The sequence below is a fragment of the Falco punctatus genome, assembly GCF_963210335.1.
Source record: "Falco punctatus genome assembly, chromosome: 2".
NCBI lineage: Eukaryota > Metazoa > Chordata > Aves > Falconiformes > Falconidae > Falco > Falco punctatus.
Genome location: NC_137581.1, coordinates 106,522,231 through 106,547,758, shown reverse-complemented (window position 1 = coordinate 106,547,758; position 25,528 = coordinate 106,522,231). Strand labels below are relative to the sequence as shown.

General features: G+C 37.7%; 1 long non-coding RNA gene across 1 annotated transcript in view; it reads left to right on the top strand.

Moving 5' to 3' along the window:
- The window catches only part of LOC308058567, a 60,251-nt gene extending 34,723 nt beyond the window's left edge, over positions 1-25,528 (top strand). The window contains exon 2 of the long non-coding RNA XR_013925890.1: positions 1-25,528. This exon is cut by the window's left edge and continues 7,694 nt beyond it. This is a non-coding gene — a long non-coding RNA (uncharacterized lncRNA).

Here is a 25,528-nt window from a genome sequence, read left to right as displayed (position 1 = left end):
TGCAAACGAAACATCTGACCAGCTATAACAGCTACTGGGGGACAGAGGAAGAAAAGAGGAGGGGAGAGGGAAAGGGAACCACATGCAAGGAAGGTGATGATGTTTGGAAAAAATGTCTCATACAGTTTGGCATTTAGCTCTTAACATGCTATTGCCAACCTGCAAGTTCATTTGAGGTTTATAGCAAATTACAAGAAGAATAAAAAGTTAATCATGTGCAGATCCTTTGTGTTGTATTCTTGCCATCTATTTCAATAGCAGTAATAACATACAGACAGAAGAGATTACAGAATAGCACAAGCTGCTTTGTACTTGAGTTTTCAAATGTATTTCCATTTAAAGCTTACTTTTTATGTTTTTCATTCAAATTTAAGAAAGCAAGAAGATGTGAGGTCCAAGAACACTACATATGGGTTGAATCTGGGGTCAGATTTTTCTATCAGTTTTTACCCAAGTTAAACACGGACTTTTCATCTAATATCTAAAAACATAACAATATTTTATTGTGGCTCAAAAACACAAACAGCAATTAGATGAAAAGTAGAGAAACTCAATGATGAAAGTGGTTAGTCAACAGAAGACTTAACTACATGTTGTAGCCTGTATCTTCTTAGCAAATCACAAAAGTTCCTATTAAAGATTTTTGGGATTTAAAGCTGAGGAGTTCTGTTGAAATGTTGTTGGAGCCTGGATCTAGTACTCCAAAGTAAAGATTAATCTAATTCTCTTTTGAAGATCTGCAAAATTTATTTTCTTCTTGCTGGTTTTGCGGTTTGTTTTTGTTTTGTTTTTTTTTTAATTTGTAACTATGAACATCAATGTCATCAGCTGAGATCAAAGATCTTAATGCATCTAAAATCATCATCTAAAATCATCATCGCTTCTTAGAATAAAGAAGTTTCTCAATAATAAACCATGGACTAGAAAGTCTTTTCAGTGAATAAAACACCTTCCTTTCTGTTTCTGAAATAATTTTGGATTGGTAATCACCTCCTTGAAAATCTGCTTTTTTTTCTTGTACCTGGCTGAAGACTTGACAGGTTTTTGCTCTTTGCTCTTACACCACACAAATGGAGTGGTAAATTTTACCTATGGCAAATATCTGACTTTAACTACATTTAGCATCTTTGTTAGCATATTAGCATGCATCTGAGTTATCCTGATACATTTTAAACACACTGGACCTGAGTCATATAGCAACAACATATAAAGATTTATATTTTTTTTAAAGGACTTGAAATCTGGCAAAAGCTTGCTGTGAATGAGTGCTCCTGCTTATTAGAGATGACTTTTAACAAGTCTAATCCACAAATCAGTGCTGTCCTTTGGGGAAAACAAAGAAATATATTTTAGAAAAAAAAATGTTGTCTTTGCATTTCTTTACTTCTTGCCATTTTTTTCTATGTTTGATTTATCAGTTTCTTGCACACTGGTTTCCCTCCTTGTTTATCAAAGTTACTAATTTATGGTCTATTGATGCCCAACGGTTCTTTGATCTTAGAGCTGGTTCTTGGCTGTCAGTAAGAAAGATGAGAAGCAAAAGTGTGAAAGATTTTCCCAGGGCAGCACAAGAATTACGGCCGCGTCTCTAAGTGAGAAACTGAGGTGAAGAAAGGTTGGGCTGCAGAAAAGTAGGACAAGACTATCACTTTTTTTGAGGAGGCAATATAGTTTGAGCTATGTGTTTAAAATAGTTATTAAGATTGGCTTATATTCAGCTCCTTCAAATTGTCCAACACTTTCGCTACATAAAATAGTGAGTGGTTTTGATTTATTTTGTTTTTATCTTGCCAGCTGGCCCTCCTGTTTCCCATAGTTTCTTACCTCCTTTGCAGTGTTATGCTAGATATAGGAGAGAAAATTTTCCACTTGTCCTGACTGGAAAAGTTTTCTTAAATGGCTAGATCTTTGGGTTTTAACATTGTGTTGTTTGTTCAGTACTGGTTCAATCACCTTCTTTAGCAAGAGAGCATAAAATTTGTTTAACAGTGCCAATGTCTGGACTAGTCAAAGTTTTCTGAGATTCTGGACATACCTAATACTGTTTGTAGGGAGCTGCCGTACTTATCTGCATGGAGGTTACGCTGGCCTTGCTGCAGTATGGATTTGCATGAGAAATGTGATGCCTGTAGGTACCAGCATGTTCAGGTTCTAAAAAGAGTTCATTGATACTTTGGATTTCAACAGAAAAGACAGGGGAGGGGGGACATTAAAATTCTGCAGAATAATTTATTTTCTTAAGTGTTGTCACTGAAGAATTTAAAACCTAAATCTTGATGCTTCTCTCCCCTCCCCCCAGGACATTTTACATTTATAAAAGAGCCTGAAGGCTTGGTAACAATTCCGTAAGAATGCAAGAATGTCTCCATCTTTCCTGATAAAGTTATATCTCAAAGATTTGCCTCGTTCTTTGAAATGCGGAGAAAGTTTCCCTCACAGTTTGTCACAGTTGAGTCCCATGATGGGTTTCATACAACGTATATGATTTATACATATGCTTGATTTTACATTTGTCTAAACTACACCACTTCTCAGTTGCTGCCTTGATGCCGTTGCAGCTATACTCCTGTCCTAAAGTGAAGGCATACGGATATCTTTGTAGCTCCAGCACTGCAGGGAGGAATATTAGGGGGTATGATTTCACTTATTTGAAGTTATCAATGAGGAATAATGCCAAATAGATGATCTGGTTACTTTTATTTTCTCTCCTAGAAGATTGGTTATATCAACAAGAAACACTGAAATATGTTTTTTAAAAAAGTCATTTTTAGAGTGCCAGACAAACATACAGTACAACTTGTCTGGTTCTCTGGAATGCTGACTGATAGATAAATCTGAGGTCAGTTAGAGTGACTATGGTGAGAAAGTCGAGTTTCAAAACTAATACACACTATTGTTTTGGTGGTATGTCTATTTTTCTCATAACTTTATGGGGGAGAAAAAAGCATTTTATGCATGTCTTCCTCAGTTTTAATTTTTACAGGCTAGCTGCCAATTTAATAAATGACAAAAATATTGATATGTTAGGATGCTGCTATGACAGCATTGTTCCTGATATATACTTGAATATAATAATGATAATACTGTACAGTGTTGTATATGTGTTATATATATGCATATTTTTTTTTACATCCACTAAGTATGTGGAATAATTCAGCTTCTATAATGTAGTTTGGTTTATAGCATTCATGGATGCACATACAATTTATAAATTTAAGCACAAAAGCTATTCATTTCTGATTTTCAACTTCTAGTGAAACTGTATCATCATGATGGTACGTACAAAGTATCCTTGGATTTCCTAAGGCCTTAGCTGGCAGAGTTGTCAAATTAAACTGGGACATTTTGTAACTGTATCTTTAATAAATACATATGTCTGTCATGCTTCCCTACTCAGTCTTATAAATCAGACTGTATCTATCTGTCAGATACTCTCAACCCGGTTGTCCTAATCTGTCAAGAAAAAAATATAGCATCTAGGCTCACATCCTTCTCTGAAAATATTTATTTATACTAGTGACGTGTCAAGGACACACAAATTTTTTTAAACCCTCCCTCCCAGCAACAAAGCCATTAACAACTGGCTCAGGTCCCTACCAGGAGGACAGTGGTTAATCCATACAGAGAATTTATAATGGAGGAACACACCAGACAAGCAATATAAATGCTGGATAGCATTTTAAAAAATTCTTGCTAAATACCTGATACTGAGCATTCAGGCCTGTCTTACTTAGTATACAATAGTAATTTTACGCCATCCATCATCCTCACCCCTATACACCTACAGATGAGCCTACACTCCTGCGTTGCAAAGGGATGCAGAAGTTGCCTCCAGGTTTTGTGTCTCTGCAGTATCTAGTAATTAACCATTACAGTTCTAATGATACATCAGGCACACCATAAACTATTGCTGTAACTTGAGAGGAGTCAGCAAGCTACGGAGAATATGAAGCTATTGCTTAGCTCAGAACCATGATCTCTCCCTGAACAGAGAAGATGACATCAGAGGCTGAGTGTCAGAGTGGGAAAAAAAGAGGAGGAAGGAATCCCTGGCCTTTTTAGAAGTATAAAGCTTTTTATTATATATGCATGATGTTAAAGAATATCTCTTTAACTTTTCTTTTTTAGAAATTTTAGACAGCACTCTATTGAAAACAACTACTAAAACTCACATTCATTCAGTTTAAGATAGGAAGAAAATTAATCTTAACTCTGAAATCTTGTGCCCAAATAATTAAAGAACCAAAATCCCAGTTATTTCAAACACGCAACTCATTCTAGTCATCCTAATAATACTTTTTCATTTTTCTTCTTTGTCATCTCTGAGATGAGTAAATTCTCAAGTACCTTTTTAGGCATGATAGACTCAGCTTTATTTAGAGCTTTCCATTTACGCATTCATGTTAGCTAGTGTCTTATTCTTGCAACGTCCTGTAAGATGAGAAAATGCAATTTCTTCTCTTTTTGCTGTAGTAAGATTGAAAGACTTGCTAGCTGTCCAAAATAAAGTTATAAAAATCTTTAGATAAAATAGTTGGATTCCAGTTTGATATGTTATGAGAAGATACTTAAGTTTTGGACCTCTTATTCTGGATAGACTGGAGGAAGTATGGACAAGAGGGAAGGACACCTGCCTCAGCAGTCAGGAGGCCTGTTCTTTCATGAGCCAAAGACCAGTGGGACAGGACACAACATGAGGGTCCTGAATATTGGAACATTCCCCAGAGATCTATCATAGCTTGTCTTGGCCACTGTTTAAAACAAGGCCATAACTGTGCTTTCTACAGGAACAACCACTGAAGGAATTGCTTTCAAAAGGGTGATACTTTCTCAATAATAATGACTGTTGCTTCTGTGCCATAAGTGAGTGGAACTTGAGTGAATGAATTGCACATGAGAAAACAGAGTGGGAATAGCCTGGGGAGGAAGCACCGTTGCCTCACAATCTTGAAAAGGAGTTAATCACTTTGGAATCCCCCCAGGTGTATGACATGGAATTGAACTTATCACAAATGAAATCTCACCAATGGTATTTAACTAGTTACCTCCTTCTCTGACAGGCAGTCTTGCTTAACAGAGAATAGAGTCCTTTTTTTTTTTTTTTTTTTTTTTTTTTAACCCCATTATAATTGTTTTAATAATATTATTTATAATGAGCTTTTGGAGAATTGAAATATGATAGCTGAAATGAAAAAAATTCATCCTGAAAGTTTAGCATTTTTAAAAAACAGAATCCTGGAAACATATAATGAAGGTTGGTTTGGCCTACCTATTATGAGTAACTTTTATACTGATAGAACTGTTTGTTGCTTTTCCGAAAAGCCCTGGGCTAATTCAAGCATAACCATCCAATTTAAGGCAGGACCTGATGAAGAGCAGTCCTATGGACTGTGATAGGCTGTGATTTATGTTCACTGTGATCCTTTCTGTCCTTGAGATCTGTGTATATCTGAACTAGCCACAAACAGCCCACAAGAGTTCGGAAACCAGATAATTAGGTAACTGCAGTGATGGTAGGTACCATGCAGCAAAAGTACAGATGCAAAGCTAGACGGATGTGGAAGAAAAAAAGTAACACATCTTCAGTCTCAATCCAAAATCTTGAGAAATTTAAATAAAAATTATGAGTGACTGATATAAGAAAGAAATCTTGGATTTCAATCTGATGAATCTTGGATTAGAAACAGAAAGAGATAGCAACAGCAATTAAGTTTGGATAAATTCTGTGTTTAGAGAGAGACAAGCAAGATTAAAGTCCCTCTCTATCTTGAAAGCTTAATAGTAGGAAAGCATTTAAGTATCTTAATTTTAAATTGGATAGCTAAATGCTATTTGATTTATTCATGTGTCATCTTTCTTCACAATTTTACAAGGAAACCAAATAAAAGTGGGCTGCAGAAGGGTCCATTGTAGATCCAGTCTTATAAGGAAGCAAGGAGTGGTTGACTTGGGGAATTCTACTTTTTTTCCTTGGGGTAATAGCATTTCTCCTGTGGTTTTAGGAAATATAATTCCTTTTTATATTCTCTCACAAATTAGCGCTAATAGTAACACTTCAAAGTGTACTATATGGATTTACATTTTTGGACTTTTTTCATAAGGTTTCATGTAAGAATTTTTCCCCAAATAAACCACTGATGTTCTTATGTGAAATTAATTTGGTGAGTAAATTGCAGGTATTAGTTGCAGAAAATTCACCTTTAACCTTCTCTAGAGAAGAGGGCAGTTCTTAAATACACATAATGAACAAATCATGAGCTCGTTCCTCTGAACAAAAGCTGTATTTGAAAGAATTTATTGTGAAATAAGTTGTATCATACATAATGAAGTGTTATAAAAGTCCTGAATGATTTCAAGTGACTAACCCCACATTAGGCATTGGGAAATCTGTGCCTGGAACAGCTAGAAGTACAGAGGGCCTGATGCAAAGCATGTTGAAGTCAATTACTTTTTCCCATTGTCTGCACTGGACATAAGGTTGTTCGATTTCATGGGACGGAAAAAATTTATTTTATGGAACAAACATGCACAAAGAAACACAACTCATTTCTTAAATACGTGTGCTTGCTTCCTGATGGTTTTTAATGGGAAACATGTGTGCACTGTGAGGTGAGCGCATCGAATTACCCAGTTTTTTAAAGGGAATTAGTCACTTTTGCAGGGGAGTCAATATCCAATAACAGGAGCTGATCAACAGTGCTTAAGTTCAGTTGAGCATGCTGACAAGGTGCTGTGAGATACAAGCCTCCATCAGTTTTCTGGTTCTTTAAAAATTAAGGGTTGAAGGAGCTAGACTGTCCTAGGATCATGCACTGAATTTACATTGTATTTTTCTAAATCTGGAAATGGGACAGCAAAAAAAGTTGGTGTATGGTTAATGTACATTCCTTCAGCTGCTGATGTAGCAGAAAAAATTAAATGAATGGTTGCAAGCTGCATAAAGCTTTAGCAATGAGAAAAGGCTCTAACAAATTTGTGATTGTATATAATACAAAAAAAATATTAAAAAATGACTAGCTTTTGTGTCCTGAGAAGCTGCTTATTCCTCCAGACCAGATCATGATGATCAATCTCTAAGAGAAGTAGTTTTCATTTGATACTAAAGAAAGAATTCAGAGATTTAATATTTGCTTTCTAGGTATAATGATTTTTTAAAAACATTTTCTTTATGATGGACAGAACCCATGCCTTATTGTAGTATGTTATCCAAAGGGAGCGTATTTATCAGCTAGCTAATCCTCCAGTTCTGTTTAATAAATTATTGGAAACCTGCTGTTGCATTTGTTATCTTGCAAAGATTGCAGTTGTCCAAAAGGTTTTTTAAAATGTATACCTGGAACCATGACTGTTAAACATATATACATCTACATGTTAATAATACTTTTGCACATATTTCTACCTCATGAAAAATGCTACTTAAAATCCAGAACTTTCTGTCCACACAATTAGAGTCTATAAAGGTAATTTTTCTATGGGAGTATTCAAAGTCCACACTGGATTCTCCCATTTTATTTGAAGCGTCTGCAATTGTGCTAAAATGTTTTGGACCCCCATTGCCTGGTGTACTGGTTTTGGCTGGAATAGTTAATTTTCTTCATAATAGCTTGTATGGGGCTATGTTTCGGATTTGGCTGAAAGCAGTGTTGATAATAGAGGGATGTTTTTGTTACTGCTGAGCAGTGCTTGCACAGAATGAAGGCCTTTTCTACTTCTCACTGCCCTGCCAGTGAGTGGGCTGGGGGTGCACAAGAAGTCTGGAGGGGACACAGACAGGACAGCTGACCCCAATTGACCAAAGGAGTATTCCATACTGTATGATGTCACACTGGGCAATATAAGCTGGTGGAAGAAGTAGGAAGGAGTGGACATTCAGAGTGATGGCATTTGTCCTCCCAAGTCACCAATTACATGTGACGGAGCCCTGCTTTCCTGGGGATGGATGAACACCTGCCTGCTGAAGGGAAGTAGAGAATAAATTCCTTGTTTTGCTTTTCTTCCACACCCAGCTTTTGCTTTACTTACTGTCCTTAATTCATCCCATGACCTCCTGCACTTTTGCCCTTCTGATTTCGTCCCCCATCCCACAGGGGCAAGGGAGTGAGCAGCTGCATGGGGCGCAGCTGCCCCTGGGGTTAAACCATGACACCTGGTCACTGTACAGTCCTTGAGACTCTCTGGTACGGATGCCTTCTCACTGTCTCAGTATGACACACTGGCATTTGGTACATTGTTACCTAGTTTTAACATTACCACATAGTGGAATAAATAAACAAATTCCAGTAAGTTTTGTGGAGATCTAAGCAGTTAAGTGGTATACCATATTTTCTTTTCCCAGAAAATAATTTTTAACTGAGAAGTGGAAGTAATAATCAGCTGCTGTTTCAGGCTGTTTAATGTTATTACAAAATGAAATGGATAAGTTAAGAAGTAAGAGACTAAAATTTGTTCATTTATGGAAACAAACAAAGCAAGAAAAAGTAAGAGAAAGCCACAGGCAACACTGAACTTGAAATAAGGGTGAAGAAAAATCAAATAGCCATTCTTTTCTCTCTCATGTTGCTTTTCTTACAGTATTGAAAGAGCCACACAATGTAGTTTCTTTTACAATGCATCTTACAAATTGGGAGGATTTGCTTTTAATTCTTGTAGACGATGTGGGAGAAGACCAGCAACTTTTGTGCTTCATTTCCTGATCCTATAAATACTTAATGGATTTTTCTCGGTTTCAAGTGAGAAGGCCCACTGACATACAGAGGGAGTATTCAGGGGCTTAAATTTAAGCAGGTGTGTAAGCTTTTGTGGAACTAGGTCTTTTTTATATTTATTAACCGACAGGTTCATTGCCCTACAGGGAGTGCTTCACAAGAGTACTCGCAGTGGCTTTTTTTCCTTTTTGAAAAGACCACTTTTAGGTCTAGCCCTAGTTACAGCTCCACAGATTTATGCTGTAGGAAGAACCTGGGAGTAGTGTCACCAAAGGGAGACTTTGGGCAGGGCTGCTTGGTCAGCCTTTGTCTGAGTGGAGGCTTGTAGGCTGCAGTGAGAGATTCCTTGTGCTATCAAAATGCATATTGCATGTACTGCATATACTGCATGACAGCTGCAGCCCACCCTTGTGCAAATATACTCCCATCTGTGCTAGGAGAGGGCCTCTGACACAGCTTTGAAAAGACCAGCCAGAAAAGAAGTATGAGAGTGAGATAGACAAGATGATGCTGATAATGTCATTGTTTATAGAAATCCTTTTGTGAGAGGAGCTTTAGGGCTGCAATAGTCGCCCCAGTACTATTTTTTTTTTTTTTTTTTTGCAGTTTTGCAGAGTACCTACACGTTGCTGTTTTTGAAGACTGCTGGCCTGCATGCTGGGTCTGCAGGGGTCTTCTCAACCCCTTGTACAAAGCTATTTTTTCTTCCCTTATGATGATACAAGGGAGGAGGGAAATAGATCATCCTAAGTTTTAGACAGGATTTGCTTGTGTTATCTGTAGAAAAATCCCAGATGTATTCTTTGTATTCCTTTTATCTTCCTAGAGGTTTTTCCATCTCTTCCGTGGAATCAGCATTTGTCCTCTTTTTTATTAATTCCTAAAAGGACATTTCGATGCTACGTTCTAATAAATCCTGAAATTTATTGAATTTGCATGTATAGCTCCTCTTCTTACTATTATACTGTTAGTCCACTGACTACCGTTGATACAATTTAATAATCCATTGAATTCTATTTATAAACTTCTTTGAAGTAAATATAACTTTGTGTAAGACATCAGCTATTAAAATTGATGAAGACTTTACCAATTCTTATTTATGGATGAAGATGATGTATTTCTCATTGATAAAAGTCTATAAAATCAGATCGTTTATGAGAAACTGTATGCTAAATAGACTGTTCTTGTGATCTGCTGCTTGATTTTTTGGCATGAGTATTTGTGTTAAATTGTACATTCACCTTGTAAAGTTCATTCTTTCCTAACTACATTATACTGCTATTATAAGTGCTCTTGTTAAAATTACACCTTTTTATTATAGGATGGTCTGCTAATATAGCTACAGTAAAAACTCGTCAACCTTTCCATTATAAATATAAATCCCTATTTTCAGGGACTTTAAACTCCGCTATAAATAGTCATTCCAGGCTAACATTTGGCATATGAAGCCTCATCCAAACAGCAAAGCTATTTATTATAGAATTACTTTAGCCATTTGAAGATATTTTAAAGCAGAAAAAGCAGAAATAGTTGCATGTTGGTTTTAATCTGATGGATTCCTAGAGCCTGAGAAGCTGGGCAGAGAGGAAGATGCTGGGGTAGGTGGTCTGGATCACACTTCCCGCTGATGCTGAGACACCCCTCTGCACCATTTGGTTCTGCTCAGGACAGTCTGAGTTCAAGGGGCATTTTGTCTTTGGATGTTTTGGGGGTTGGGGTTTTTTTCAACCATTGGGTTTCTGGTGTAGTCCTCCCAAGGCACTTTAATGTCATACTTGAAAAATTACTTCTGGCACCCCATCAATTTTTTCCTATGAAATGAAAAGTTCTGAAGTCCTTCCTGCTCCCATGATCTTCTCAAAAAATTGAGTCCTAGAAAGGAAGTCTGTAAGGTCTTTACTGCTGTAGTTTAAGATGGAATAATCTTGACAACAGACTAATAAAACTGCCCAGGCTTTTTCTACCTCACCATGTCTTTGGCAGCATCCAGTACTAGAACCTAACACCCTTCTGAAAATTAGTACAGTTCTCTCAGATCACCTTCTGTGGACACTGCTGCTGAGACGCATTTGGCATGATATCTCTGGAATAAGTAGTTTCAGACATATTTCAGATTGCTTTTTCATGATCATTTTAAACTGCCCTGGGTAGCAGCTCTTGCTGAAAGGAGGTAGTTGTCTCACTTGTCTCTGCTGTCCTGGATGTTTCTGCAGTTCTGTGTTTGTGTGGTCAGTCAGCCAGACCCAGAAGCTGCTTTCACTGGGAAAAACAAAATACACGAGTATGGGTTGGTTTGGGGCCAGACAAGCTCCCTGCCTGCTTCATCAAGTGGTCTCTGGGGGTGGTGGCCATGCCCAACAGGTCAGACTGTCCCTCTCACACTAGCAACCCTGTCTTGGCTTGTCTCAAATGCAACGATGAAACTGCAGTCAATGATGCTTAAACGACTGCTTGAAGACCTTCCAGACAGTGACTGCCACCCCTTGCAGAGTACTTGAAAGGATTTTCTGAAGATTTTGTTTCCTTGCAGTGCCCCCAGGGATAAAGCGCCCAGAGGCCCAGGTGTCCGTAGGAAAAAGGGCTTCCAGGTGGTCCCAACGTCAGGCCAACACTGAGCAAATTGCGGCTTCTTTAGTGTAAAGGCAACAAAAGCTTGATGACAGTGAGGCTGCCCGCATTTGACAGCACTGCACACAGCCTCGGTTGGCCAAAAATCTGTGTATGTGCATCTGGAGGAGCAGGAAAGAGCAGGTGTTCTTGACCACTCATAGCTTGGAAATGCATGAACTCAGAGGAGATCAATAGCAGACCAAAACCTTAGATTGCAAACCAAGTCAAAAGTGGGTGGGCTGATAAACTTTGTCGCTTTTTAATGACAGTTTGCTGGGCCTGGTGGTTGCAAACAGTTGGTGCGAGCGCTTCGTAGCACTCCAAAGAGTGTGTGGGGAATTTCTGTGGCTGGTAAGAACAATCTGCTTTAGCAGGAAATATTTTATTATGCTCAAAGGTTTATTGCGAAAGCCCCAGGGATTATAAAGTCAAAAGCAAAACAAAACAAGAAAACCCCCTCTGCCTTCTCACAATTAGCTGTGAAATTTCTCAGAGGCCTCCCTTTCGCTTGTGTCTGTTGAGATGGTCTCATGGGGTCTCAGGCATCAACCCAAGGTCTGACTGTGCCTCCAGGCAGCCAGCATGCGTTACCTGTCCAGGGGAGCGGAAGGCAGTGCTGATATTAGGGGGAAACTTGCTGACTGGCATGAGTTTTTATACCCTCTTAAATATACTGCTTTGTTCTCTTCAGCTGCTTCTTGAGATTGCAATATTTCTTTTTCTCCCTGAAAGCTGTGTGTGTTCCCACTCTCCTGGCTCCTCCTCACTCAGTCCCTGTGTCTGTGTGCCTCCATTATTCTTCCTGTCTTGTGTTTTCCTAACTTCTTTTCCTGGTATCCAACCTTACCAGGACTACTTCAGTAGACACTGCAAAGTCCTTCTTGAGGATGCTGCCAAGGGGAGGAAAAAAGGTGATGGTGGTTAATTCAGAAATGAGTGATGTAAAAGTTGCAGGGCCTTGAGTTACATGGGTGTGGCAACAATTGGCGAACAAGTAAAGGTTATGATACATAAATATGGGACATTTGAAAGATTTGAGGGTTGTTTATTTGTCACCCCCTCCCCTTTTTCTTTTTTCTTTTCAGTTATTGATAAAAGCTGGATATGGAAAAATAGAAGAGATAAAGAAGATGTGCTTTTATTTTGAAAAATGGCAATTGTAAAACAACTGTAAAGCAATTGTTAACAAAAAACCTTTTTACACCATCATTGTCATTTTGTTCCAAATTACGTCTTGCTCAATACTTAAAAAAAAAAAAAAAAAAAAAAAAAAGACCCAAAGACCTTCACGAAGGGAAAACCAGTTCTGCATTTCAAACTTGCCGGTTTATGCACCTTTAGGATCAGTCAAGCCCACGTGGAATTGTGTTACATATGGGTAAGGCTTATTATGTTATTATTTGAGTTATTGTCAAGTAAGTGAGACAGGGAGTTATTCATGGGACCACCCTGTTTAAGCCATTTCTTGTCTTAAAGAAACCAAACCAAAGTATTCCCACAAGTATTGAATGCACTCTGCTGCTTTGACTTCAGAAAAAGACCACCTCTGTTAAGCAGTGATTTATTTTTTTTGTTGGTCTCTTGGGTGACCACTGATGGCAGATTTTCCTGTGTTTCGTATGGTAGAAGCAATATGTTCTGAAATATTTTGATTATGTTTAAAGTATACTTATGAAAATGTGATATATGGTAAAGTGATACATGGCAAAAAATAATATTGATATGCATATTGGATATATCAAGAGAAAATGTGGAATATATTTTCATAAGCATATGTTCTACTTTATTTGGGAGAGGAATACTGGGGGGGATGGGAACACTTATGAAAAAGTATAGAAGCCTTTTATAGTGTGCTGAAGCAATTTTTCTGATAAATGTTTGGAAAATATCCAAAAATGTTATTGTACATAAAGGCAGCAATATGTAACTTTTTTTCTTATTTTTCTTAATATGGTTAATTTATGTTCATTTACTTTAGAATATATTAAACTATATTTCATAGAAATTAAACTTCTTTTTTGCTGTCTATGCACACTATAGAAATCTGGTTGATTTTCTAATGATCTTTAAAAAGGGCATTAATACATTTCTAAAAATTTATAAATATATGTGAAATACATATATTTAGGAAAAGACACCTTTTATACAGATTTTTAGTAGTCTGTCTTGTGTTCAGGACAACACTTACATAAAGGGTAAATCTTGCTTTAAATATGCCCATGGAAGTTATACAGGTTTATGCATACACCTGCATTCCTTTATACAGGTCATAGTTCTGAGGAGTATTTTCACAAATGATATCTGTACTTTTTGGGTTTTGTAAGATACTTGGAGAAAATCTGCTGATGAGAGAAAAGTCTTCCTACTAAGCAAGGTGCTTGACACAACAAAATACATTTTGGAATCTCTTCAAAATTGTTAATTAAAATTTCTGTTTCATTTTTACAAACATCTAAAAAATGGGCCTTCTCTGTGGATAGATCAATGCCAAATTCTATATGCAGTGCTAAGGACAGAAGGCTCTTCTGAGGATGATTTTTTGACATCTCTCATGTTCAGAGAGTTTAGTGATGGCAGTAGCTTAGAACTTGCACTGCTTCCTTACGTTTCTAGCAACATTCTTCACGCTGTCATTTTGTTTTGCACCGCATTGTGAAGTTAAATGCTAACATGGCATGGATTTTCCCTCTGTTGAGCTTTTAAATTTTTATTTTTTTTTTATGAGGCACTGTTCTAGGACCAATAGAAAATTGCAGTGGCTACTTTCCAGAGCCTGAGGGATACATCTCATTTGATACTCATTTACACAAATGTATTTCTGTTACACTCCCTTAGATGATGATATTTATAAGACTAAAATACAGTAGCAAATAAAACAGTTAAGTTTAGTTCTACTTTCCCCCCACCCACCCACCACCACCTCCAGCTTTTCTCTTTCACTGTATTGCCCATGTTTCTCCTTTCAAACTGTGGCACTCTTCCTTTTCATATCCAGAATGTGCAACTTTAAAGAAATATTTACAGGAAAGAAACTCTAGAAATTTAGGGGGTTGACCTTTGCACAATAACCTTACATTAGCATATGACTTCATTATTTGGGGGACTTCAAATTAAAAAGAAGAAAAAAAATCCTTACTTTGGCTTTCAGTACTTCAGAAAAATATATTTTATGGTTTCTTGGGTCATTTCCCAGGAAGCTCCCCATGAGATACCAAACCTACAGCTTTAGGACCCTTAATTTCCTAATCTGATGGAAGTTTGTTTCATCCCAGAATTGTCAACCTTTCCTGCAACTCAACAGTGCTGCTAAGAATGGAGTAGTGCCAGGGATGCTCAGGAGGGGTATCCACAAAGCCTAACTTTTGCCTGGAAAGGCCAGCCTTCTCACTTGCCCTCTGTTGACAGGTTAGCGCCTCCCAAGTCTTTGTGAATCTCTCTTTCTCGTACTTGAGCACAAGGTTTTGAAAAATAGGTTAAAAATTAGATCATTTTCAAATGCTGAGTGTCTTATTTAATTAGGTTCATGGGCCTTATATTTTTACCTCTGTTTCCCATGTGAAATATAACTACCGCTAACAAAAAAGGGGGGGTTATTTTTCTTTTTCATCAGGCGTTATTGGAAATTTATATTTATATTCTATTGAACCTAAGAAATAGGTGAAGAAGATTTATCCAATTACAAAAAGAGACAGTTTCTTTAAATTACCAAGGTATAGATCAATATTCTTGAGTGCAGGTATATCAAGTGATGATGTTTCTAAAAAGGTGCATTTTTATTATTTTCATAATCAAATTTCCACGGTACTAGCAGAAACACAGTATCCTTAAAAAAGTGGATGGATGTGGATATGTTTCTTCTATATTTTATTTGAAGATATCCTCCACTGGTTTTTTTTACACCTAATTTTTTTATATTAAATAATTATCAAGATCTCCATTCAGCCATGTACCTGGTGTTGTAGTAACACAAATAACAGTGTTTTGGGCTTATCTAACTGACAAGTACAGTTTCGAGGCTTATTTCAGATGTCTTAAAAATAGAGAGGGTCAAATGTCCAGAGGTAGATCTTTAAGCCACTTTCCAATGCTTCAGTTCCCGAGGGCTGTAAGAATGGGCTGCCCAAAGGTTTTATGTCACCACTTTTTCATGCAAAAGAGGAAGGTGCTCTTCATCTACAAAGGCTGCTGCAATTTCCAGTTGCACTGTAGACTGAGCCTGGCATAAGCATCTGACATACTATATTTCTAAAAATGGCACCTCTCACTGCAAGAGGCTCATCTGGGATCTCAGGCCAAAAGTGACTTCTAAGTCTTCCTTCAGCATGGAGGAACTTACTGTACTGATTGCAGTCCTCCAGGTCCTAGGAATGTCTCTGCTCTTCAGTTTCAATAACACACATCTACATTTTCATACACTCCCCTAGACTATGAATTATGCTGCCCTTTGCCATAAGCCTCAGGCATTTTTTAGTCTTGCATTCTGGCTTTTCCGTAGTGCCTGAGGCTTTATAAAGATCTTGGTAACTTTTTTTTTTTTTTTGCTCCCACAGAAGGGAATTCATATATACTCTTGTTTGGATTATAACTCCCTAATGGAGAAGTGAACCCAGAGGCAGGCAGGTAGGAAATACAGAGGGAAAAAACTGCAGGTAAGACTAGAAGACAGCAAAGAGATTTTCATACAGCTGGATGATGAAGTGACAGAGACAGTGCTCTTGGCACATTACATTTCCTGTTAAAAAAATACTGTCCTTTAGAAACTTCTCAATGTGTTTCAGAACACTTGTAACCTTACAGAATAGTCACATTATCAGAAATGCTATAATTTGTTGTTTACCTCCTTTGCAAACTATCCATTATCCTAGTGGCATTATTTGACTGATCTTGACTGATCTACTAGTGGATCAGTGAGCCAAAATCCTCTTTTTAGCAGCCTTACCAGTGTCCAATATCTTGATTCTTTGCATTCTTATTAAAAATGACAGCAATAATTCCATATATTCATTATTTAAAAGAAAATAATGGAAAATTAATATTGAATTTTTAATTTCTTGAGGATTTCCTATGTTTTATTAAGACTTTTGGCACTTATGGCTCTGGAAACCTATGAACAGGAATCAATTATGCTTTTGAAGAGCCAAACTGAAAGTTGTATTTGTTTTTATAAGAGCAGTAAGGGCACTCAAACTGTGGATGTTGGAACAAAGTAAGTGTTCAAAAAGTTCTGCTTTATAGGAGGATCAGCACTTTTTAATGGACTTATAAAAGCAGTTGACTTAGTGTTCTTGTACCAGTTTTTGATTTATTTAAAAATGAAATAGGGTATTTTAGAATGGCTTAGTCTTACCAGAAATTAGTGAAGTCAGGCTATGTTTTTAGGGTATTTCCATCATATTAGTAGCTCCATACTTTGGTATCACTGTAAAATGTAAGTGTAATGTTGACTAATAGAATAAAGTGCACAAAGTACAACATGAAACACAATGGAAGTGGTTTATAAATGCTTATGTAAAAGAGATGGCTCCACAACAAAAAGGCAGGATTAGAAGTTAATTAAGAGGAGTTGTTTTTCTGACACAGGAATAATCTGTTTTTCCAAACCAAAGGAATTATAAATGCAGTAAATTACTAGAATGCTTGTTAGAATGCTTGTGCTAGCAATAGAGGATTGACCTTATATTTTGTAGCTTTTTTTACTCAATCATGCAACATTTTCTGTAGTACAGTAAGCAGTTTTCATGCGGAAGTTTAAAAGAGCATACCGAGCTAAAGAACTGATACTTAATTGGTTTATTTTTGTTGCTGTTCCTCTCTAGCAGTAACCAGAGAAAAAAGGCTGGAGTCTAAGAAGATCGTGAAACACTTGTTTTGAGTGGTCTGGTGGCTCACTTTCACCCCTGTTAGGTCTTTAATCTATCTTTTCTCAACAGTGGAATGGAATTGTCAGTTAGCATGATTTATGGATGTCTTTATAGATGCAGGATTTGTACATGAAAAAGCTGTCTGTTACTTTTATGGAATATGACTTTGACTCCCTGTAACTGGTTCTGATGTAACTAGCTCTATATTCCTATAGCAGGAGATACTAACTTCTACTGACTGACTTTGCAAATTCTCCTCTAATTAAATTCGTTAGGCATGTCCTTCACGGTGAATTGAATTTGTATCTTCATCAGATGTGACCATGCTGGGGTAATTATGACATACTGTTGCAGTTACTTGGAGGCGTGGGAGGCATGTGAGCTGAGCCCATTGATACAAGTAGTGTTTGTTTATGGGGGCAAGAAAGAATATGTTGGAGACTTCAGAAACCTATTTTAAAAGCTATAGGTGTAGGTCAATCCTGCAGTTTCGCAGAATGCTTCTTTAGGCTGAGGAGCAATAAGACAGAGCAGAAGAGTTAAGAAATGGGAAATGAGGTTGCTTGAAGGTTTAATTTAGATGATCTGTAAAGTGACGGGAAGATGACAAGCAAAGAGAGGAAATAGATATCACCTGTAATCGATGAGGTTTCCCTCTCTGACTCTATTTCTCAGCTGGTGCAAATCAGAGTAGCTCATTTGCAGCTGATAAAATTGTAGCAATGGGATTTGGTTCTGTTTTTTTTTTTTTGCAAAATGGGTTTGATGGGTTACATTCATGCCGAAACTTTTTGAATTCAGAACCAAGAAGAGATAGGTGCAGAAGAACATCTGACTGATCAAGCTACCTCTGGGATAGGGCACAGACCCTTTCAAAATCTTGCTCTGGATTGTCAGTGTGGAGATGCTTTCCAGCCTCAGGTGAGTGCCCTGGTCAGCCAAGCTGATGAGTTGAGTCCTTTCTGTGTTTTTGGGGTATTCTTTCCATGACAGTGATTTGATTTTATTTCAATATGTAATATGAAAAATAGAAAGACTATTTTGAAATTTTTCAGAAAACACAGTTACCTTCTGACCAGCGTTAGCATAATACAACCATTTCCTCTTGTTTCCTTGCTGGTTGTTGTATGTTGTGTATGTGTCACCTTCTATGGTTCTTTTCACTTTGTACCCCATATTTGATTGTTCTGGTAGTCTTTTTCACTCTGTTGCTGTAACTCATTGTGTGTCTTTAGTAAAAGAATGTAAGAACAGATTGATTTGCCATGATCGTCTTTGACATTGCACTATATTTTTTTCCCAGTCTGTAAAAAGAACGAGGGAATTCCTTTATGCCTGAATTATTTATATGAACACAAATAGAATACAGCAGCTGTATAATCTTTTATTAATAAACCTCTTAGATACTGGCCCTGTTGCAGATGAATTCTGCTAGAGAGGAAATGTCTGTGACAGCCTAGGAATGGCAGGTACCAGAGGTACTATTTGGGGAGATGAAGCATTCAGCATGATTGATGTTTTCTAATGCCACAGATGAGTGAGGACAGGGCCTTTGAAAACATTGCCTACTGGAATTTTTTGTCTAAAATGTTTTCAGATAAGACTACTTGAAAAGCAATGGGGAATCTTGTAAATGGTAAAGAACTAAAAAATACAACTCGGTCTTCTCTCATGTTCTTAACATGTACCATTTTGAAATGCTACATACTTTTTCCATTCATCACCTTGAAAAGGAATAGGCAATGGTGTTTGCCTCACCCTTGAACATCTATGTTGCAGCAGTGCAGATGATCGCACAACCATAGAATTGCCCAGGTTAGACAGCACCTCAAAAGATCCTCTGGTCTAGCTTTTCATGGGAAAGGGAGCCTAGAGGAGATTATCTAGCACCCTGTCCAGTCGCATATTGAAAACATCAAGTGATGGGGGACTCCACCACATCCCTGGGGAGGTTGTTTCGGTGGGTGATTGTTCTTGGTGTAAAAGAATTGCTTACAACAAAATAAAACCTCTCCCAGTGCAACTTGTTCCTGTCCCTCCTTTTCTTCTCCATGTGGCGCCTTGTAAAGAGAGAACCTCCATGTTCTTTGTAATCACTTAAACATGATCTTTAAACATTACTCTTCTTTAGAATAAACTCAGATTGCTGTAGGTACTAATTATGTCAGTTAGTCTCCTGTTATGTTGCCTCCTATTAAGATATTAACTAAAGCTAAGGCTCTGATGCAAATTTGATAAGACTAATTTAGAAAATATTTTTTTCTAGTTACAAATAGAACATCAGTAATTAAATGATATTTTGAAGTCAGTCTGAGCAAGAACTCCAGCAACCTCTAATTTAAGGGAAAATTGCTTCCTACTATTTTGTATCTTTTCCGGCTATTTGGCACAGTTCTGGTGGTCATATACTCCACAGTGTTCTTTTGAGGTCTTTTAGAGAGTAGAGCAAACATTTATTTTGACCTCTCCTCTACCCTGGATAATATCTTCAGTTCAAAATATCTGATATTTCGTGAAATCTGGACACTTCAAACCCCAATGCTAAAATGTTGCATATAAAGTAATTTGTGGTTTTAAACTTTGGTTTCCACTCTGTCATATAAATGCAAATATAATGTTTTCCATTAGAATAACTCTGCCTCATGCTTTTTTAATAGAGGCATTGGAGACTAAAAAGTAGAGTAGAATCCATTTTGAAAATATTGCATCTTCTCTCTGAGCTCCAATCTAAATATTTCCATCTGTCAGATTTCTTATTTAATATTCTTAATAATGGCAGTTGCAGGAAAAAAAAGGGAACAGTCATTTTTATTTCACTTTCTTTTGCCAGGCTTTAGTGGTCTACAGTTTCTTCTTAGATTGCAGGAATGTGTGTGTGAAGAATTTCTTCCACCAAGATGCCTCTTAAAAATCCAAGGTGTCATTTGCAAATATTCATAACCAAACATACTGTCTAACATTAAAAAAAATAATAATAATCCAGCCTTGTACAAAAACTACCTTGGGAATATTTAAGTAAAAACTATAGATCTTTCTTTTTGTGTAAATACACAAAACAAGACACTTTCATGACTGAATCTGCTGTCTTGACATCAGACCCGAATGTTGCTACCACCTCTGACAATGTCTAAGTGAATATGGATGACACAACAGCTCCCAGGTTAGTTAGTAAACTGACAAATTCCTGTGGCATTTGCTGCAAAAGGGAATAAAATTGTGATCAAGCAGTTCTGAGAAATCAAGAGGTCAATATATCACATGAAAAAGCAAGTTTCAGTTTTTAAAACTCCACTTGCTAGTGAACCTTGCTAAAGCAGCTGTTGGTGAGGATTCACCTTTATGAACTGCTATATAATTTTACATGATTTGGCCATTAAAAATTGCTCTGGGTTAAATACTTGATGTGTAAGGTTATAGTTGAGTAGTTTGGGTTGGGTTTTTTGTTGGGCTGGATTTATTTTTTTTTTTTCCCCACAAAGTCCTTACATCCAGAAAAGACCAAATATTTTGTTCTTTTATGGTTTAATTCTGATTTTAATATCCTGAAATGTTTTCTACATTTTTATTATTTTGTCTGTTTTAAGTCAGATGTTCAAAGTGCCAAGGAAATACAGTATCTAATACACAACAGAATACCAGTGTCCACAAATCAAAGCCTGCCCCCTCATCCAAGGTCTACTTGGGAGTAAATGTTAGGAAAATATAGAGAAATCTCCCAGCATGTCCTATATGAGAGTCCAAAACCCATGAACTCTGTAATGAAAAGTAAATAAATGAGTCTGTCCTTCACTGCCAAGCTGTTAATCCATATTGTGGTGTTGGCCTCTGCTGTTGTCAACAGTGGTATATAAATCATATCAGACAAAGCAAGGATCAGGCTAACCCTTTACCCCTTCCTTAAGCCCAACACAAACATTTATAATGCCTAAAACTTTTTTTCTCCCATTTTCTATCCCCCTTTTCACATCTCTCTCACTTACTGGTTTCTACTGGGATGGGAAGAGTCCGAAAGTATGTGGGAGTCTGAAGCGTTCTACGAGGAATTTCAGCCCAATTTCCTAAGCCAAAGAGGTTTCAATAACACCACCCCCCACCCGCTGTTTGGTCCTTCATAAAACCACGGCTCCTGCTGCTCAGGACTTCTGGACACAGGCATGCATGGAGAAAGCAGCTTTTCCAATGAGGGGTCACGTACCCAGGGATGGCACAGAACAAAAGGTACACTGGAGAGGGAAAGCTAGGAGAGGTGGCCTTTCAGGAAGACCAAGAGAGCCCGAAACAAGAAGGCTAAGAAATAAAACAGTGGCTGAAAGAGTTAAGGGGAAACACTGAGGGAAGTACGCTAAGGCTGAGCCTTTAGTAAGACCTGTGGTAAAAACGCTTTACAAAGGAAAGAGTGCAGCTGGGTGAAGCATCATTGAAAGCTGTTCCTTAGTATGTTACCCAGGTTTCGTTTAAGTCAATGAGGAAAAATTTCCAGTGACTTTCATACTAGTTGGACAGGGCAGTAAGTGAAAAAGGACATGAAATTAACTGAATTTTGTCACTTGTAAGGCTCCTGCTGAGCTCGTTTCAGGATCAAAGCCCAGAACTATAATTGTGTTGCTCGTTAAAATAATGGAACAAATATTGAGAGAAAAATAACTAAATCCAGGGCAGTGGTGACAAGAGCGATAAACAGCATGGGTTTATAAAGAACAGATCTTGCCTTACAAACCAGATTGCCTTTTTCTAATAGAATCACAAAGGGTCAAATTCTGCTATGTTTGTGAGGGCTAACTTGTGCTAAAGGAACCACCTAAGTCTATTCTGGTAGCACTTACTTATGTGAATAATGGTCCTAAATGCTGAGCTATAATTAGCAGATCAGGGGAGAATGGTAGATTACTCCTGTGCCCCATGTCATTTTACTGATCAAGGGTAAACTTCCAGATCAGTTTTGTGATGTAGGAGCCAGGGCATCACTTGGGGATTTTGATTTTGCTTTGTACATAATACTGTCACGTGAATTAATACCCTGGGTGAAGCACTGTAACAAAAGAAGTAGTGACAAATGGCAAAGTACAGCTCTCTGCAAGGTGCTTTGATGCAATGTCAGTGTGACTTTAGTCAGAATTGCAAAAGGAAGAAAAAAAAGCTTAAGGGAAATTCTCATACTGAATTATAAGAGATTGAGAACGTGATAATTATATTGTGAAAGTGAGAAAGCTGAAAAGGTGTTAACAGGTAAGTGAGGAAGTGGTATGTGAATGGGATTTAAGCATGCAAGAATCAAAGGTGTTGGCCTGCACTTGCAAGGTGAAAAGGTGGGGGAAATACTGACACACATACTCCAGAGCCACATGAAAATCCTTCATGTCACAAACCAGGCTGGCCAATAGACCACGCAACAATGTAAAGCTCCAGTACTCACTCACTCAGAGAAGCATATAAAGCTACAAAGATATGCTTCAAATTGGAGGGAGAAGGATAATGTAATCAGATCCAGGGAGAAACGTATAGGGTTTGTGTGGTAGATAAAGGGGAGATTATCTACAGTTGTATAGCTGTATCCATACCTATCTACAAATGTTTAATGAAGGAACAATGTAATAATCCATCAGGCATACGGCATGAAATTGAGAGAGGAAAATGCAAGACAGTGTCTGGAAGAACTTTGACTGTGAAATACAGTAGTTCACTGGGTGGAACAGGTTGTTTTACGCATGACAGCTACCTTGGCCTGTCTTAAAGGTAATGTGTGTGACACCCCCTCTTAGGGTAGCAGGGATCCCACGGCAGCATCTAAAATCCAGTAATCCCTGATTTAGCCAGGAGGTCCTCATATTGCTTAGTTCTCCTTTATTCCTGTCTGGTGCAACAAAAGGTTTAAGGATAGACTTAGGCATGGATTATTCTGGTGTTAAATGTTGGCTGTTGCTAGAAATTATTGGATTTTTTTTTTCTGAGATCTTTTTCAGGGTTTTTAAGGATTAATAAATCCTTATTTAGTCAGGCAGTCCCAGTAGGGAATCAACAGAAATATTTGCATAATTTTCTAGTGTCAGCGCATTATAGCTCCAGAGTTTGTATTTTCTCCTTGCTTTTCAGCTGGTTTAAATTATCATTGTACTGTTGAAATCAATTGTATTTAAGCACCTGCCACCTCAAGGTGTCCAACATTTACCAGTTGAAAGAAAGAAAAAGGGATAATTTGCTAGTCCCTTTGATGACACTGAGTAAGAAAATGAAAAAGCCCTGTGTACTGTCTTATACGATCTCTAAAACTCAAGTATGGAGGAGAGGTCAGTTATTTCTGGTGTGAAAATCGGCTTCCACTTGAAGCTTTTTGATAAGCCAGAGCATGTACTGGACAGAAAGAAAGAAACCATGAGCCTCCACCCCCTCGATACAGCTACTGTGTCTGGCCTGCAATATTTGGAATCAAGGGGAAAGCCAGGCTGGAGTGTGTGTATAAAAAAAAAAAAAAAAAAAAAAATCACCTACTCACATCCTCCTTAAACTGATGCTTTTTACTAAACTGCTTTCTGCTTAATTTAGCTTATGCTAGGCGTGCTGCACCAGGTGAAGCAGCGTGACTCCTACCATCTTCAGCACGAGCGGGATCAACCTATGCATTTCATTGTTGTCATGGAGTAGCTAGAAAGCTAGTCCTTATGCATGCATCTAATCACCCTCACAGCCAATGGAAACTTCACCTTAGTAAAGACTGTAGCTTTGCTTCTGAATAGCTTGCTTGGAATAGTAAAATAAAAATATCATTCTGGCTCAATTTTATTGCTGCATCTACAAAACAAGGAAGCAGCTTTTATTGTTACTCTTTCATAAACTCCAGCATTTTTATCATCATAAATGAATTTAATTTCAGAATTATGAATCTGTGGGGTGTAAGATTGTATTTAACAAAAAAATTCTTTGTGTATACAGTGTATTGTCTTGTGTTAAGATTTGGTGACTAGAATATAACCAAAATGATTCTTCAATTATATCTTCAATTAGATCATTCAGCAGTGAGATAAACAAGCTGCCTGGCAGTATGAGTTTTGGCTGATGAGGAAATAAGTGAATACAAAAAAAGGCTTTAATTTTCAAGCACATCTTTTCCCTGAGTCACAATGGCGGATTGATGTTACATTCTAGACTAATCAGTCACACTGATTTTGTGGAAAAATGTTAATGAACATACAAAATAACGCAAACTATTCTCAGCATCAAGCAGCAAAAACTTGTGAATTTCACTATCTGGATAAAAGAGCATTCATTTGTTTCTATATAATTTGCAACCATAGCTCTGCAACAACAAAGGTGTTAAATCACTGGAAAGCTTTCTAGAATATTAAAAACTGCAATTCTGTACCCAGCAGATATCAGAACGCTGTCACCCCAGCGTTTTCTCCATGAATAAAAATCTCCCCTCAGCGGCAGTTTTTTATTCTGTCTTGTATTAGCCTTTCATACTTAACTGAATTTTGTGCAGTGACCTTAGAGAGAGCAAAGTCCTGGCCTCTGAAGGCAGTGGAAAAGCTCCCTAACATTGCAGTGGAGCCTGAAGTAGCCTTGCAAAGACTAAATGTAAGAAAATCTTCTTTCCAGGAGTTATAACAGCTATATATAGATCCCAAGTGCATCCTCCAACAAACGCATAATGCTGGAAAAAATCAGGGACTTTGGAAAGGCAAGGAATGCTGAGTTGCAACACCAAGGAGTTATGGTTACCTGCCCCTAGGTAGACATCTGCTTTGGCCACATTCTGCTTTTGCTGAGTGCATCAAGCCAGGCCTCACATGTTCTGGGAGGAGCATACGGCTTAAGTGGAATATCAAACATATACTCATCTGTAAAAATTAACCAGGTGTGTCTCTTTACTGGTGATCAGCATACTTATGCAGGGTTACCAGGAGGACCAATCCTACACCTTATTCTGCTGTTCCCCTGCTGTGCTAAGCCAGCAATAATGTTCTTCTGGGAAGGATGAAGGCACATATGTCTGGATATTTATGCATATCTGAAGATCAAATTCAAGGTAGTGTAGGAAAACATCCCCTACTACTACTACCTTACCTCAGGCCTGTAAAGAAAGCAGAAAGGTGTGTCAGCAACAGGAATGCTCTCTAGGCACTGAGCTGCGGCGTCATTCACATTGCCCCTCTGCACTGAGGAGTGGCTATACCCGTAACGAGGAAGCCAAAACTGTGACCACCGCTTTTGCGTCATAACAAGTTGTCTCAGGAATAGGCCAATACTTGCTCCCCGCTTCCTTGGTATTGTTAGCACTTTTCAAGCTCTGCAACTACGAGGTGACCTATTCCAGGGACAAAGGCCCATCTGTATTGATTTTCACTGAAAAAAGAA